General features: G+C 33.4%; 6 non-coding genes across 6 annotated transcripts; all 6 read right to left on the minus strand.

Annotated features, from left to right (window-relative positions):
• Positions 1 to 594: 594 nt before the first annotated feature.
• Trnae-uuc (transfer RNA glutamic acid (anticodon UUC)) lies at positions 595 to 666 on the minus strand. Its single transcript has one exon. It is a non-coding gene; the product is annotated as a tRNA-Glu (tRNA).
• A 1661-nt stretch (positions 667 to 2327) lies between these two features.
• Positions 2328 to 2399, minus strand: Trnae-uuc (transfer RNA glutamic acid (anticodon UUC)). The gene has a single exon. It is a non-coding gene; the product is annotated as a tRNA-Glu (tRNA).
• Positions 2400 to 4060: 1661 nt separating this feature from the next.
• Positions 4061 to 4132, minus strand: Trnae-uuc (transfer RNA glutamic acid (anticodon UUC)). The gene has a single exon. It is a non-coding gene; the product is annotated as a tRNA-Glu (tRNA).
• Positions 4133 to 5799: 1667 nt separating this feature from the next.
• Positions 5800 to 5871, minus strand: Trnae-uuc (transfer RNA glutamic acid (anticodon UUC)). The gene has a single exon. It is a non-coding gene; the product is annotated as a tRNA-Glu (tRNA).
• A 3361-nt stretch (positions 5872 to 9232) lies between these two features.
• On the minus strand, positions 9233 to 9304 carry Trnae-uuc (transfer RNA glutamic acid (anticodon UUC)). Its single transcript has one exon. It is a non-coding gene; the product is annotated as a tRNA-Glu (tRNA).
• A 1652-nt stretch (positions 9305 to 10956) lies between these two features.
• Positions 10957 to 11028, minus strand: Trnae-uuc (transfer RNA glutamic acid (anticodon UUC)). Its single transcript has one exon. It is a non-coding gene; the product is annotated as a tRNA-Glu (tRNA).
• Between the last annotated feature and the right edge of the window lie 4143 nt (positions 11029 to 15171).

The raw sequence follows: 15171 nt of genomic DNA on the forward strand, positions 1-15171 counted from the left end.
AGTCAAGTATCTTACTTCATTTATGCTCTAAACAAAAACGTCCCTATCATATCAAAGAACCTACTCTTAGTTTTTACCTGGCCTTACTGGTTGTGCGGTGATAATGGGTTGAATTTAAGTTTAAAATAAAATTAATCAAGTATCATGGTGCTATTGTGCTTTAAATATAAACATTAATTTCGAACGCGCACCTGTCATATCAAAGAACCTACTGTTGATTTTATATACCGGGCTTTTCTGCTTGGGTAGTAATAAAACTTCTCAAATGCACTTGTGATGTTAGGCTGTGTAAGGCGTTATATTTGGTCAAAATTGCCTCTTTCTTATTTCATCGAATTTTTTCGATTATCAATGATCGATAGTTATCGAAGATATTCCGATACAAAACCTACCTAAGAACATTGCCACGTAATAAAGTACGTTCATGTGAATTTTCATCCAAAACAACCCGGCCATTTTCTCGCATTAAAATATATAGGATGGAAGCCTTAGAAAAAAAAGCAAACGTATATTAACTGCGGCTTTATTTAAAATAGGAGATTAACGACAAAATATATCTTATTAATGCATAAGGAGAGAAAAAAAAAAGTTACGTTCCCACACCGGGAATCGAACCCGGGCCGCCTGGGTGAAAGCCAGGAATCCTAACCACTAGACCATATGGGAGAACGCTTGCTCAATCCATTATCTATCTACCATTTATAATTGTTTAAGGCAGCAGCTATTTACTTTATCAGCAGCTATCAAAAGCTACCAAAGGACACGAAGCTGGTTTTTAATGGACACCAAGTCCACCTCTATTTTTTACCTACTAAATGAAGCGCCATGACTGCTTGTGAATGTTAGTAATATTTTAAATAGAATGTCATTTTCTAGAGCGCATCGTTATCCCAACCAGGTGGCCCGGGCCTAATTAGTTCGTTTGTGTACAGAACTCGATCCTTAATTCATAAGTTCCTTAAATACAGACTTGTTTCATTTTTTTATTTTACTTGGCCCACTCAGATGTAAAGGGCAAATGGCAATTGATATTTAATATTGATATTTAATATCTTCTCCACTTCACGATAGCAATATTTGACACAGTGTCGTTTTCAATGTGAGGAAAAAAACATGTCACTATATTTTATCTATATTTGATATTATACTGGAAGGGAAACCCAATGTTTCCCAGGATTGAATCATGGTCAACTCCCATATTTTAATTGTCATCGAAATCCGTGAAATCGCCCATTTTTCAATCAAATCGATTGATTGCCTGCTCTAGTTGAGGACCCATCGCAGTTCACCGGTAGGTATATCAGAAATTTGGAGGAATTTTTTGACACCCCTAACAGTAAACTACGAATAAAATATAATAAACTCGTAATTTCTCCTTTTAAAGTTGGTTGTTTATTTTCTTTATGGAATATACTTCCAAAATAAACTATTAAATAAACTATTAAAATTGTTTAAAAAATAATAGAAGTATTTTTTGTTATTTAAATATAAAAATCTATCAAAATTTTTCTATTTGTTCAATTTTTACGATATTTTCAGAGTCAATGTAAAATTTTATGCTCTTTCCAATAAACTTTATATAATATTTTAGATAAACGTTTTTTTTAAATTCACGTCCTCCCTACTTTGAAATGTCTATAATTTTTTTATAATTAATTTATATACCAAACCTTATTTTTTTTTATAAAAGTATTGTTTATTTATAATTGCTTGAATTTAAGTTTAAAATTCAAAAGTCAAGTATCTTACTTCATTTATGCTCTAAACAAAAACGTCCCTATCATATCAAAGAACCTACTCTTAGTTTTTACCTGGCCTTACTGGTTGTGCGGTGATAATGGCTTGAATTTAAGTTTAAAATAAAATTAATCAAGTATCATGGTGCTATTGTGCTTTAAATATAAACATTAATTTCGAACGCGCACCTGTCATATCAAAGAACCTACTGTTGATTTTATATACCGGGCTTTTCTGCTTGGGTAGTAATAAAACTTCTCAAATGCACTTGTGATGTTAGGCTGTGTAAGGCGTTATATTTGGTCAAAATTGCCTCTTTCTTATTTCATCGAATTTTTTCGATTATCAATGATCGATAGTTATCGAAGATATTCCGATACAAAACCTACCTAAGAACATTGCCACGTAATAAAGTACGTTCATGTGAATTTTCATCCAAAACAACCCGGCCATTTTCTCGCATTAAAATATATAGGATGGAAGCCTTAGAAAAAAAAGCAAACTGATATTAACTGCGGCTTTATTTAAAATAGGAGATTAACGACAAAATATATCTTATTAATGCATAAGGAGAGAAAAAAAAAGTTACGTTCCCACACCGGGAATCGAACCCGGGCCGCCTGGGTGAAAGCCAGGAATCCTAACCACTAGACCATATGGGAGAACGCTTGCTCAATTCATTATCTATCTACCATTTATAATCGTTTAAGGCAGCAGCTATTTACTTTATCAGCAGCTTTCAAAAGCTACCAAAGTACACGAAGCTGGTTTTTAATGGACACCAAGTCCACCTCTATTTTTTACCTACTAAATGAAGCGTCATGACTGCTTGTGAATGTTAGTAATATTTTAAATAGAATGTCATTTTCTAGAGCGCATCGTTATTCCAACCAGGTGGCCCGGGCCTAATTAGTTCGTTTGTGTACAGAACTCGATCCTTAATTCATAAGTTCCTTAAATACAGACTTGTTTCATTTTTTTATTTTACTTGGCCCACTCAGATGTAAAGGGCAAATGGCAATTGATATTTAATATTGATATTTAATATCTTCTCCACTTCACGATAGCAATATTTGACACAGTGTCGTTTTCAATGTGAGGAAAAAAACATGTCACTATATTTTATCTATATTTGATATTATACTGGAAGGGAAACCCAATGTTTCCCAGGATTGAATCATGGTCAACTCCCATATTTTAATTGTCATCGAAATCCGTGAAATCGCCCATTTTTCAATCAAATCGATTGATTGCCTGCTCTAGTTGAGGACCCATCGCAGTTCACCGGTAGGTATATCAGAAATTTGGAGGAATTTTTTGACACCCCTAACAGTAAACTACGAATAAAATATAATAAACTCGTAATTTCTCCTTTTAAAGTTGGTTGTTTATTTTCTTTATGGAATATACTTCCAAAATAAACTATTAAATAAACTATTAAAATTGTTTAAAAAATAATAGAAGTATTTTTTGTTATTTAAATATAAAAATCTATCAAAATTTTTCTATTTGTTCAATTTTTACGATATTTTCAGAGTCAATGTAAAATTTTATGCTCTTTCCAATAAACTTTATATAATATTTTAGATAAACGTTTTTTTTAAATTCACGTCCTCCCTACTTTGAAATGTCTATAATTTTTTTATAATTAATTTATATACCAAACCTTATTTTTTTTTATAAAAGTATTGTTTATTTATAATTGCTTGAATTTAAGTTTAAAATTCAAAAGTCAAGTATCTTACTTCATTTATGCTCTAAACAAAAACGTCCCTATCATATCAAAGAACCTACTCTTAGTTTTTACCTGGCCTTACTGGTTGTGCGGTGATAATGGCTTGAATTTAAGTTTAAAATAAAATTAATCAAGTATCATGGTGCTATTGTGCTTTAAATATAAACATTAATTTCGAACGCGCACCTGTCATATCAAAGAACCTACTGTTGATTTTATATACCGGGCTTTTCTGCTTGGGTAGTAATAAAACTTCTCAAATGCACTTGTGATGTTAGGCTGTGTAAGGCGTTATATTTGGTCAAAATTGCCTCTTTCTTATTTCATCGAATTTTTTCGATTATCAATGATCGATAGTTATCGAAGATATTCCGATACAAAACCTACCTAAGAACATTGCCACGTAATAAAGTACGTTCATGTGAATTTTCATCCAAAACAACCCGGCCATTTTCTCGCATTAAAATATATAGGATGGAAGCCTTAGAAAAAAAAGCAAACTGATATTAACTGCGGCTTTATTTAAAATAGGAGATTAACGACAAAATATATCTTATTAATGCATAAGGAGAGAAAAAAAAAGTTACGTTCCCACACCGGGAATCGAACCCGGGCCGCCTGGGTGAAAGCCAGGAATCCTAACCACTAGACCATATGGGAGAACGCTTGCTCAATTCATTATCTATCTACCATTTATAATCGTTTAAGGCAGCAGCTATTTACTTTATCAGCAGCTTTCAAAAGCTACCAAAGTACACGAAGCTGGTTTTTAATGGACACCAAGTCCACCTCTATTTTTTACCTACTAAATGAAGCGTCATGACTGCTTGTGAATGTTAGTAATATTTTAAATAGAATGTCATTTTCTAGAGCGCATCGTTATTCCAACCAGGTGGCCCGGGCCTAATTAGTTCGTTTGTGTACAGAACTCGATCCTTAATTCATAAGTTCCTTAAATACAGACTTGTTTCATTTTTTTATTTTACTTGGCCCACTCAGATGTAAAGGGCAAATGGCAATTGATATTTAATATTGATATTTAATATCTTCTCCACTTCACGATAGCAATATTTGACACAGTGTCGTTTTCAATGTGAGGAAAAAAACATGTCACTATATTTTATCTATATTTGATATTATACTGGAAGGGAAACCCAATGTTTCCCAGGATTGAATCATGGTCAACTCCCATATTTTAATTGTCATCGAAATCCGTGAAATCGCCCATTTTTCAATCAAATCGATTGATTGCCTGCTCTAGTTGAGGACCCATCGCAGTTCACCGGTAGGTATATCAGAAATTTGGAGGAATTTTTTGACACCCCTAAGTAAACTACGAATAAAATATAATAAACTCGTAATTTCTCCTTTTAAAGTTGGTTGTTCATTTTCTTTATGGAATATACTTCCAAAATAAACTATTAAATAAACTATTAAAATTGTTTAAAAAATAATAGAAATATTTTTTGTTATTTAAATATAAAAATCTATCAAAAATTTTTCTATTTGTTCAATTTTTACGATATTTTCAGAGTCAATGTAAAATTTTATGCTCTTTCCAATAAACTTTATATAATATTTTAGATAAACGTTTTTTTTTTTAAATTGACGTACTCCCTACTTTGAAATGTCTATAATTTTTTTATAATTAATTTATATACCAAACCTTATTTTTTTTTATAAAAGTATTGTTTATTTATAATTGCTTGAATTTAAGTTTAAAATTCAAAAGTCAAGTATCTTACTTCATTTATGCTCTAAACAAAAACGTCCCTATCATATCAAAGAACCTACTCTTAGTTTTTACCTGGCCTTACTGGTTGTGCGGTGATAATAGATTGAATTTAAGTTTAAAATAAAATTAATCAAGTATAATGGTGCTATTGTGCTTTAAATATAAACATTAATTTCGAACGCGCACCTGTCATATCAAAGAACCTACTGTTGATTTTATATACCGGGCTTTTCTGCTTGGGTAGTAATAAAACTTCTCAAATGCACTTGTGATGTTAGGCTGTGTAAGGCGTTATATTTGGTCAAAATTGCCTCTTTCTTATTTCATCGAATTTTTTCGATTATCAATGATCGATAGTTATCGAAGATATTCCGATACAAAACCTACCTAAGAACATTGCCACGTAATAAAGTACGTTCATGTGAATTTTCATCCAAAACAACCCGGCCATTTTCTCGCATTAAAATATATAGGATGGAAGCCTTAGAAAAAAACGCAAACGTATATTAACTGCGGCTTTATTTAAAATAGGAGATTAACGACAAAATATATCTTATTAATGCATAAGGAGAGAAAAAAAAAATAAGTTACGTTCCCACACCGGGAATCGAACCCCGGCCGCCTGGGTGAAAGCCAGGAATCCTAACCACTAGACCATTTGGGAGAACGCTTGCTCAATACACTATCTATTTACTATTTATAATCGTTTAAGGCAGCAGCTATTTACTTTATCAGCAGCTTTCAAAAGCTACCAAAGTACACGAAGCTGGTTTTTAATGGACACCAAGTCCACCTCTATTTTTTACCTACTAAATGAAGCGCCATGACTGCTTGTGAATGTTAGTAATATTTTAAATAGAATGTCATTTTCTAGAGCGCATCGTTATCCCAACCAGGTGGCCCGGGCCTAATTAGTTCGTTTGTGTACAGAACTCGATCCTTAATTCATAAGTTCCTTAAATACAGACTTGTTTCATTTTTTTTATTTTACTTGGCCCACCCAGATGTAAAGGGCAAATGGCAATTGATATTTAATATTGATATTTAATATCTTCTCCACTTCACGATAGCAATATTTGACACAGTGTCGTTTTCAATGTGAGGAAAAAAACATGTTACTATATTTTATCTATATTTGATATTATACTGGAAGGGAAACCCAATGTTTCCCAGGATTGAATCATGGTCAACTCCCATATTTAAATTGTCATCGAAATCCGTGAAATCGCCCATGTTTCAATCAAATCGATTGATTGCCTGCTCTAGTTGAGGACCCATCGCAGTTCACCGGTAGGTATATCAGAAATTTGGAGGAATTTTTTGACACCCCTAACAGTAAACTACGAATAAAATATAATAAACTCGTAATTTCTCCTTTTAAAGTTGGTTGTTTATTTTCTTTATTGAACTCCACACTGGACCCTTCCAACCACCTCCTACCTGACTTTCCTATGCGGACAGACGCCACACTTGACGATCTGAAAACCACCCCTGCTCAGGTGCATGCTATCATAAAAAACCTTGACACCTCAAAAGCATGTGGACCCGATCTTATCCCAGCTGTGCTATTAAAAAAGTGCTCAGCCGAAGTAGCTCCAGTTCTCTCCAAACTCTACAACAAATGCCTTAATGAAGCTTGCTTTCCGGTCTGTTGGAAAACTGCTTCTGTTGTACCAGTATTCAAGAATTCTGGCGAAAGGACAGACCCATCAAATTATCGCCCCATTAGCCTCCTCCCACTTTTTGCCAAAATATTTGAGACCATAATAAACCATGCTCTAGTCCATCATCTTACAGATGCTAAACTACTGACTGACAAACAATATGGATTTAGACAAGCCCGTTCCACAGCAGACATCCTAACTGTGATCTCTGAACGTATATACCATTCACTGGACAAAGCTGGGGAGGGCAGAGCGGTAGCTCTAGATATAGCTAAGGCTTTTGACAGGGTATGGCATGAGGGTCTCCTCAGTAACATCAGATCATACGGTATCACTGGTAGAATACTTAACATAATTAAATCCTTCTTAGATAAGAGAAAAATCCAGGTTGTCCTCGACGGTCGTACATCTAAACAATATGATATAAATGCGGGGGTGCCCCAGGGTTCTATCCTTGGACCTCTATTGTTCCTGATATTCATAAATGACCTCCCCGACAACATTGCCTCTGAGATGGGTATATATGCTGATGACACTACACTCTATGGCAGGCACGACAGGAAGACGAATGAACACATTTCTAAAGAAATGGCAGAAACACTAGAGGAAGACCTCCAATCTGTAGTGGAATGGGGAGAAAAGTGGTTGGTCACGTTCAATGCTGCCAAGACTAAACTAGTTTCATTCAATAATTACAAGAAACCCTCTCTACCACCCATAGCCATGGCCAACGACTCTTTATCTGAGAGTCCATTTTTGAAACTCCTTGGCCTAACGTTCACAGGAAACATGAGTTGGAACAATTACATTGAAGGCATTGCCAGGGCTGCTGCAAGAAAGGTGGGCTCTTTCTACCGTGCTAGAAAACTACTAACACCCGAAAGTATCCTGTACCTCTATAAGGCCACCATTCGCCCATGTATGGAGTATTGCTGCCACATCTGGGCTGGTGCATCTGCTACTAGTCTATCGCTCCTTGACAAGGTTCAAAAGAGAGTCGCAAACCTGATAGGCCCTGAACTGGCATCTAAGCTTCAGCCTCTGTCCCATCGACGAAATGTTGCATCCCTCTGCCTTTTCTACAAGTATTTTAGTGGCGAATGCTCTGACGAACTGCAATCACTTGTGCCCCCACGACGTGAGAACCCTCGACAAACCCGACAGGCTGCTAAATCCCACCCCCACACTGTAGAGATCCCTAGATGTAAAAGATCTTTTTACTCCAATAGTTTCTTCCCCAGAACCACGAGACTCTGGAATTCCATTCCAGGTCCCTGCTTCCCCAACAGTACTGACGTTCAGAAGTTCATGTGTAACGTGAACCGACATCTTGCTGCCCAAATCCCTACATAGTACCCCAGTAGTTGTTGCCCCTGATAGTAGCCCCCTACACCAAAGTGGCAATTTGCCTTGTTTGGGGTGAAAATGTGATTAAAAAAAAAAATATATATATATACTTCCAAAATAAACTATTAAAATTGTTTAAAAAATAATAGAAGTATTTTTTGTTATTTAAATATAAAAAACTATCAAAATTTTTCTATTTGTTCAATTTTTACGATATTTTCAGAGTCAATGTAAAATTTTATGCTCTTTCCAATAAACTTTATATAATATTTTAGATAAACGTTTTTTTTTTAAATTCACGTCCTCCCTACTTTGAAATGTCTATAAATTTTAAAAAATTAATTTATATACCAAACCTTATTTTTTTTTATAAAAGTATTGTTTATTTATAATTGCTTGAATTTAAGTTTAAAATTCAAAAGTCAAGTATCTTACTTCATTTATGCTCTAAACAAAAACGTCCCTATCATATCAAAGAACCTACTCTTAGTTTTTACCTAGCCTTACTGGTTGTGCGGTGATAATGGCTTGAATTTAAGTTTAAAATAAAATTAATCAAGTATCACGGTGCTATTGTGCTTTAAATATAAACATTAATTTCGAACGCGCACCTGTCATATCAAAGAACCTACTGTTGATTTTATATACCGGGATTTTCCGCTTGGGTAGTAATAAAACTTCTCAAATGCACTTGTGATGTTAGGCTGTGTAAGGCGTTATGTTTGGTCAAAATTGCCTCTTTCTTATTTCATCGAATTTTTTCGATTATCAATGATCGATAGTTATCGATGATATTCCGATACAAAACCTACCTAAGAACATTGCCATGTAATAAAGTACGTTCATGTGAATTTTCATCCAAAACAACCCGGCCATATTCTCACATTAAAATATATAGGATAGAAGCCTAGAAAAAAACGCAAACGTATATCAACTGCGGCTTTATTTAAAATAGGAGATTAACGACAAAATATATCTTATTAATGCATAAGGAGATAAAAAAAAAACGTTACGTTCCCACACCGGGAACCGAACCCGGGCCGCCTGGGTGAAAGCCAGGAATCCTAACCACTAGACCATATGGGAGAACGCTTGCTCAATACTCTATCTATCTACAATTTATAACCGTTTAAGGCAGCAGCTATTTACTTTATCAGCAACTTTCAAAAGCTACCAAAGGACACGAAGCTGGTTTTTAATGGACACCAAGTCCACCTCTGTGTTTTACCTACTAAATGAAGTGCCATGACTGCTTGTGAATGTTAGTAATATTTTAAATAGAATGTCATTTTCTAGAGCGCATCGTTATCCCAACCAGGTGGCCCGGGCCTAATTAGTTCGTTTTTGTACAGAACTCGATCGGCAATTCATAAGTTCCTTAAATACAGACTTGTTTCATTTTTTTATTTTACTTTGGCCCACTGATATGTAAAGGGCAAATGGCAATTGATACTTAATATTGATATTTAATATCTTCTCCACTTCACGATAGCAATATTTGACACAGTTTTCAATGTGAGGAAAAAAACATGTCACTATATTTTATCTATATTTGATATTATACTGGCAGGGAAACCCAATGTTTTCCAGGATTGAATCATGGTCAACTCCCATATTTTAATTGTCATCGAAATCTGTGAAATCGCCCATTTTTCAATCAAATCGATTGATTGCCTGCTCTAGTTGGGGACCCATCGCAGTTCACCGGTAGGTATATCAGAAATTTGGAGGAATTTTTGACACCCCTAACAGAAAACTACGAATAAAATATAAAATCTAGTAATTTCTCCTTTTAAAGTTGGTTGTTACTTTCTTTATTGAATATACTTCCAAAATAAACTATTAAATAAACTATTAAAATTGTTTAAAAAATAATAGAAGTATTTTTTGTTATTTAAATATAAAAATCTATCAAAATTTTTCTATTTGTTCAATTTTTACGATATTTTCAGAGTCAATGTAAAATTTTATGCTCTTTCCAATAAACTTTATATAATATTTTAGATAAACGTTTTTTTTTTAAATTCACGTCCCCCTACTTTGAAATGTCTATAAAATGTTTATAATTAATTTATATACCAAACGGCATTTTTTTTATAAAAGTATTGTTTATTTATAATTGCTTGAATTTAAGTTTAAAATTCAAAAGTCAAGCATCTTACTTCATAATGCTGCTCTAAACAAAAATGTCCCTATCATATCAAAGAACCTACTCTTAGTTTTTACCTGGCCTTACTGGTTGTGCGGTGATAATGGCCTGAATTTACGTTTAAAATAAAAATAATCAAGTATCATGGTGCTATTGTGCTTTAAATATAAACATTAATTTCGAACGCGCACCTGTCATATCAAAGAACCTACTGTTGATTTTATATGCCGGGCTTTTCTGCTTGAGTAGTAATAAAACTTCTCAAATGCACTTGTGATGTTAGGCTGTGTAAGACGTTATCTTTGGTCAAAATTGCCTCTTTCTTATTTCATCGGATTTTTTCGATTATCAATGATCGATAGTTATCGAAGATATTCCGATACAAAACCTACCTAAGAACATTGCCACGTAATGAAGTACGTTCATGTGAATTTTCATCCAAAACAACCCGGCCATTTTCTCACATTAAAATATATTGGATTTTAGCCTTAGAAAAAAGTAAACGTATATTAACTGCGGCTTTATTTAAAATAGGAGATTAACGACAAAATATATCTTATTAATGCGTAAGAAGATAAAAAAAGTTACGTTCCCACACCGGGAATCGAACCCGGGCCGCCTGGGTGAAAGCCAGGAATCCTAACCACTAGACCATATGGGAGAACGCTTGCTCAATACTCTATCTATCTACTATTTATAACCGTTTAAGGCAGCAGCTATTTACTTTATCAGCAGTTTTCAAAAGCTACCAAAGGACACGAAGCTGGTGTTTAATGGACACCTAGTCCACCTCTGTGTTTTACCTATTAAATGAAGCGCCCTGACTGCTTGTGAATGTTAGTAATATTTTAAATAGAATGTCATTTTCTAGAGCACATCGTTATCCCAACCAGGTGGCCCGGGCCTAATTAGTTCGTTTGTGTACAGAACTCGATCGGCAATTCATAAGTTCATTAAGTAGAAACATCGAACCTGGGCCGCCTGATTAAAAGCCAAGAATCCTAACAAGTATACTATATCGGGGAACATTAGGTTCTTTTATGGCATGGGGCGTGGGTGCGTCCGAATTAAATGTTTCTGTTTAAATCACAATTGAAACATCATACTTGGCCTTTTCATTTTAAAATTAAATTCAAGCTATTGTTACTACACAACTAATAACGGAAAGCATATATCAGTAGGATCTTTGATATTATATGGGATGGGCGCGTTCGAAATAAATGTTTCTATTTAGAGCACAATCTAAACGCAATGCGTTATTTGTTGCAATTTAAACACTAATGGAAGCCATTATATATAATAAATAATTTTATAAAATTAACAGAAGATTCTCTAAACTTTCCCCGGTGCACCGCTGGCCTACTTCGATTTGTCATACGTTGAGAACATCACCAACATGACCTCCCACAGCACCAAAACCAGCATGATCACCTCCATCCGCTGAGGATCGCCGAGCTCCTGCCGGCACTTGTAAAAAAGGCATACTCTCAATTCCGGACCTGTATCGAGGCGGTGATTGAGGCTGAAGGCGGCTACCTTGAATATATGTCAGCTCTACAACATAATCAAGTTACCTGAATTGATTTTTTTCAATAAAAGTTTTAAAATAGAGCTGTAGTGTTTTTTCTATCGTTCCACCCTATATATATATATATATATATATATATATATATATATATATATATATACATATATATATATATATAAGTATATATATATATATATATAAGTATATATATATATATATTTATATATATATATATAAGTATATATATATATATATATATATATATTTATATATATAAAAATGTAAAGTTGGTTCGTTCTAAAAGAATAAAACCATATTTCTACGTTACCAATTTATTTGAAATTTTCAGACAACCCATTTTTAGAGTCGAGGTATGTTTTTATGTTATTAAAATAAATTTACCTAATTAAAATTAAAATGTTAAATAAAATAAATATATTTTTTTTACCGTTTCTGCGAATCTGTTCTGTTGATAAAACTGAACTTCCGGTTCGATTCACTTCACAGCCACGAATTGACGAAAGGTTTCATTTTCTGTTAACTCGATAAGTAAAAAAAACAAAAAAAAAAAACATATTTCATTTGTTTATCTTCCAAATTTTTTAATTTAAACATCTGTTCTTTATTATATAAGGCCCCCAAAAAAAGTTTGTTGCTTGCTTTTGAGTTTTTTGTTTTCTATATAAGATTACTCATGCAGAGAGTGATCCGTGCTGAAATAATGTTATTATTTAAAAAGTCATTCTTGACATGGGGAGGTAAGGATGTTTTGTACCTATTTTGTACTTTAACCTTACAATTGAATAAATAAAAAAAAAACATATCGTAAAACGTTATTTAAACGTGGAAATATGATTTAAAAAATAGCGCGGATCGCTCTCTGCATTAGCACCATTTTTATTTATTGCGGACTATTATTCTCATGTTTATTAGTTGTTGTTTCACGAATTGTCGGTCAACTATTCCTCTGGCCTTCATGAAAAGAAGTCCTTTTATAAATGTTCAGTAACTTTTTCCTTTTATTATTCTTAAAGAGTAAAACTTTTCTTATTCATGAAAAGAGTTAAGCCTACGTAAATAAATAAATGTTTGTACAGGTGACAAATTATCAATGAATGGTTTAGTTACTTTTTTAAAAAATGTTTGTAAAAGTGCGAAAGGCGACGTTGTTGTACAACCATTACTCCCATGCTTAATTTCTATACTTATAGGTTTTTGGAATTTTTTTTCACTGGATTATTATTGATTGGACACTAATTAAACAGATTATTAAAAAAAAATGTAAAAAAGAAATCATTATTTCGACATTTGAAAGTGGTGCTCACTTTTTAGTTACAACGTTCTGATAAATCAGTCACCCATTTTGTAAACAATAAAAACGCGGTATATCAAAACCATAGAAAGTAAAAATAATGAGTCTCTACCGCATTTGTAAGTCAGAAATATATTTGTTTCTCAAAGAAAAAAAATAGAGAGAACAGGACTTTTTTTATTGTTTTCATGAAAATAAAGTTTCGAGATTTTTAATTATTTTTTTTTTTTACTTATTTAGTCAGTTTGTGGGTTTTTTTTAAAAAATTGTTTTTGTGAAAGGTGAGTTTTTTTCAAAACTTTTGTTTTGTTTCTTTTTAATTTTTTTAAAGTATTATAAATTTCACTAACATGCTGGAGAAATGTTTAATAATTTGGTATTTTTTTAGATTAGGTCCACCTCCACAATTTTCCTTTCAATGACGACATTTATGGGTTTCCGAGTATGCTGAACACGCAAATTGCATTGAAATTTTGAGGAAATAAATAGTTGTATTATGCATTGTATTCTTCGGCGGCCATCTTTTTACGTGCACACGCGTCATAAACAAATACACACACGTAAAAAAGATGGCCGCCAAAGATTACAATGCATTTATATCTTAATAACTACTTATTTCTGCAAAATTTCGATGCGATTTTCGTATTCAGCATAGTCGAAAACCATTTCAAGTCGTCATTTAAAAGAAAATTGAGGAGGTGGACCTAATCTAAAAATTTACCAATAATTTTTAATCCCGTACGCCTCCCGATACATTGCTTCGTCAACATGCGACCATTTTATATCTCCCGAAGACACTTCCGTATTTAGAAAAAAAAAAAAAATAAATAAAAAGTGACCGATTTACCAGAACGTGGTAACTAAAAAGTGAGTACCCCTTTCAAATGTTGAAATGATTTTTTTTTTTTCAATTTTTTTTCATAATCTGGTTAGTGTTCAATCAATAATAATCCAGTGAAAAAATTTCAAAAAACCTATCAGTATAGAAACTCCACCACGTAAGTAAATAAATAAAAAATGTTACGTGCGCATGCGTTAGCCTTGACTAGGGGGTACTAAGGGAACGACCATTAAATAATTCTGCGGGTCGCCATGGAACTCAACGCCCAAGGAGTACCAAAATAGTTTTCATGATCTGAAGAAATTTTTTTTTCGAAAAGTGGTTGATCACTTTTCCATCTAAATTTAACTTAAAATGAGCACCCACTTTCTGGCCACATGAGGAAGGGGTATTTATTTTCGTGTTTATTGGCTTAAAGGTTTTTTTTGACAAGGCAGTTTGGTACGCGAATGCATATTTAACAGTTTTCGTTTATGCTCACGCATAGCATAAACAAAGGCTACGTCTGTGAAATGGAAAATAGTCCCAGAGTTCAGGGGTTAATACCATGCAAAAGAAATCAAACAAAAAGACTTTTTAGCCAAGAAACACACAGAAAGAAAAAAAAATAGCATCCATTTTTTTCTATCGAATTCATTTGCTGTTTTTATTGAAAACTATTTTCCCCCGGATTTTTTATATAATTTTCCATTAAGGGCTGTGCGTCTCACGTTCGTAAATAACAAAAAATTTTTTGTAGATTTCGGTGTGCTAAAAACGAATCTGCAAACCGTTTCCGTCGCAAAAAAATAGTTTTTATGATATGAAGAAATTACTTTTTCGAAAAAGTGACGATCACTTTTCCATGTAAATTTAACTTTAAATGAGCACCCACTTTCTAGCCACCTGAGAGAGGGGGGATTTTTTCCCATGTTTATTGGCTAAACAGCTTTCGTTTATGCTTACGCATAGCGTAAACGAAGGCTACGGCTGTTAAATGGAAAATAGTCCCAGAGTTCAGGGTTTATTACCATGCAAAAGAAATCAAACAAAAAACTTTTTAGCCAAGAAACAGAAAAATGCCCCTCTCTCAGGTAGCCAGAAAGTGGGTGCTCATTCTAAGTTAAATTTAGATTGAAAAGTG

This window comes from Euprymna scolopes, chromosome 28, assembly GCF_053919585.1.
Source record: "Euprymna scolopes isolate OS-2025 chromosome 28, ASM5391958v1, whole genome shotgun sequence".
In the NCBI taxonomy this organism is placed as follows: Eukaryota; Metazoa; Mollusca; class Cephalopoda; order Sepiida; family Sepiolidae; genus Euprymna; species Euprymna scolopes.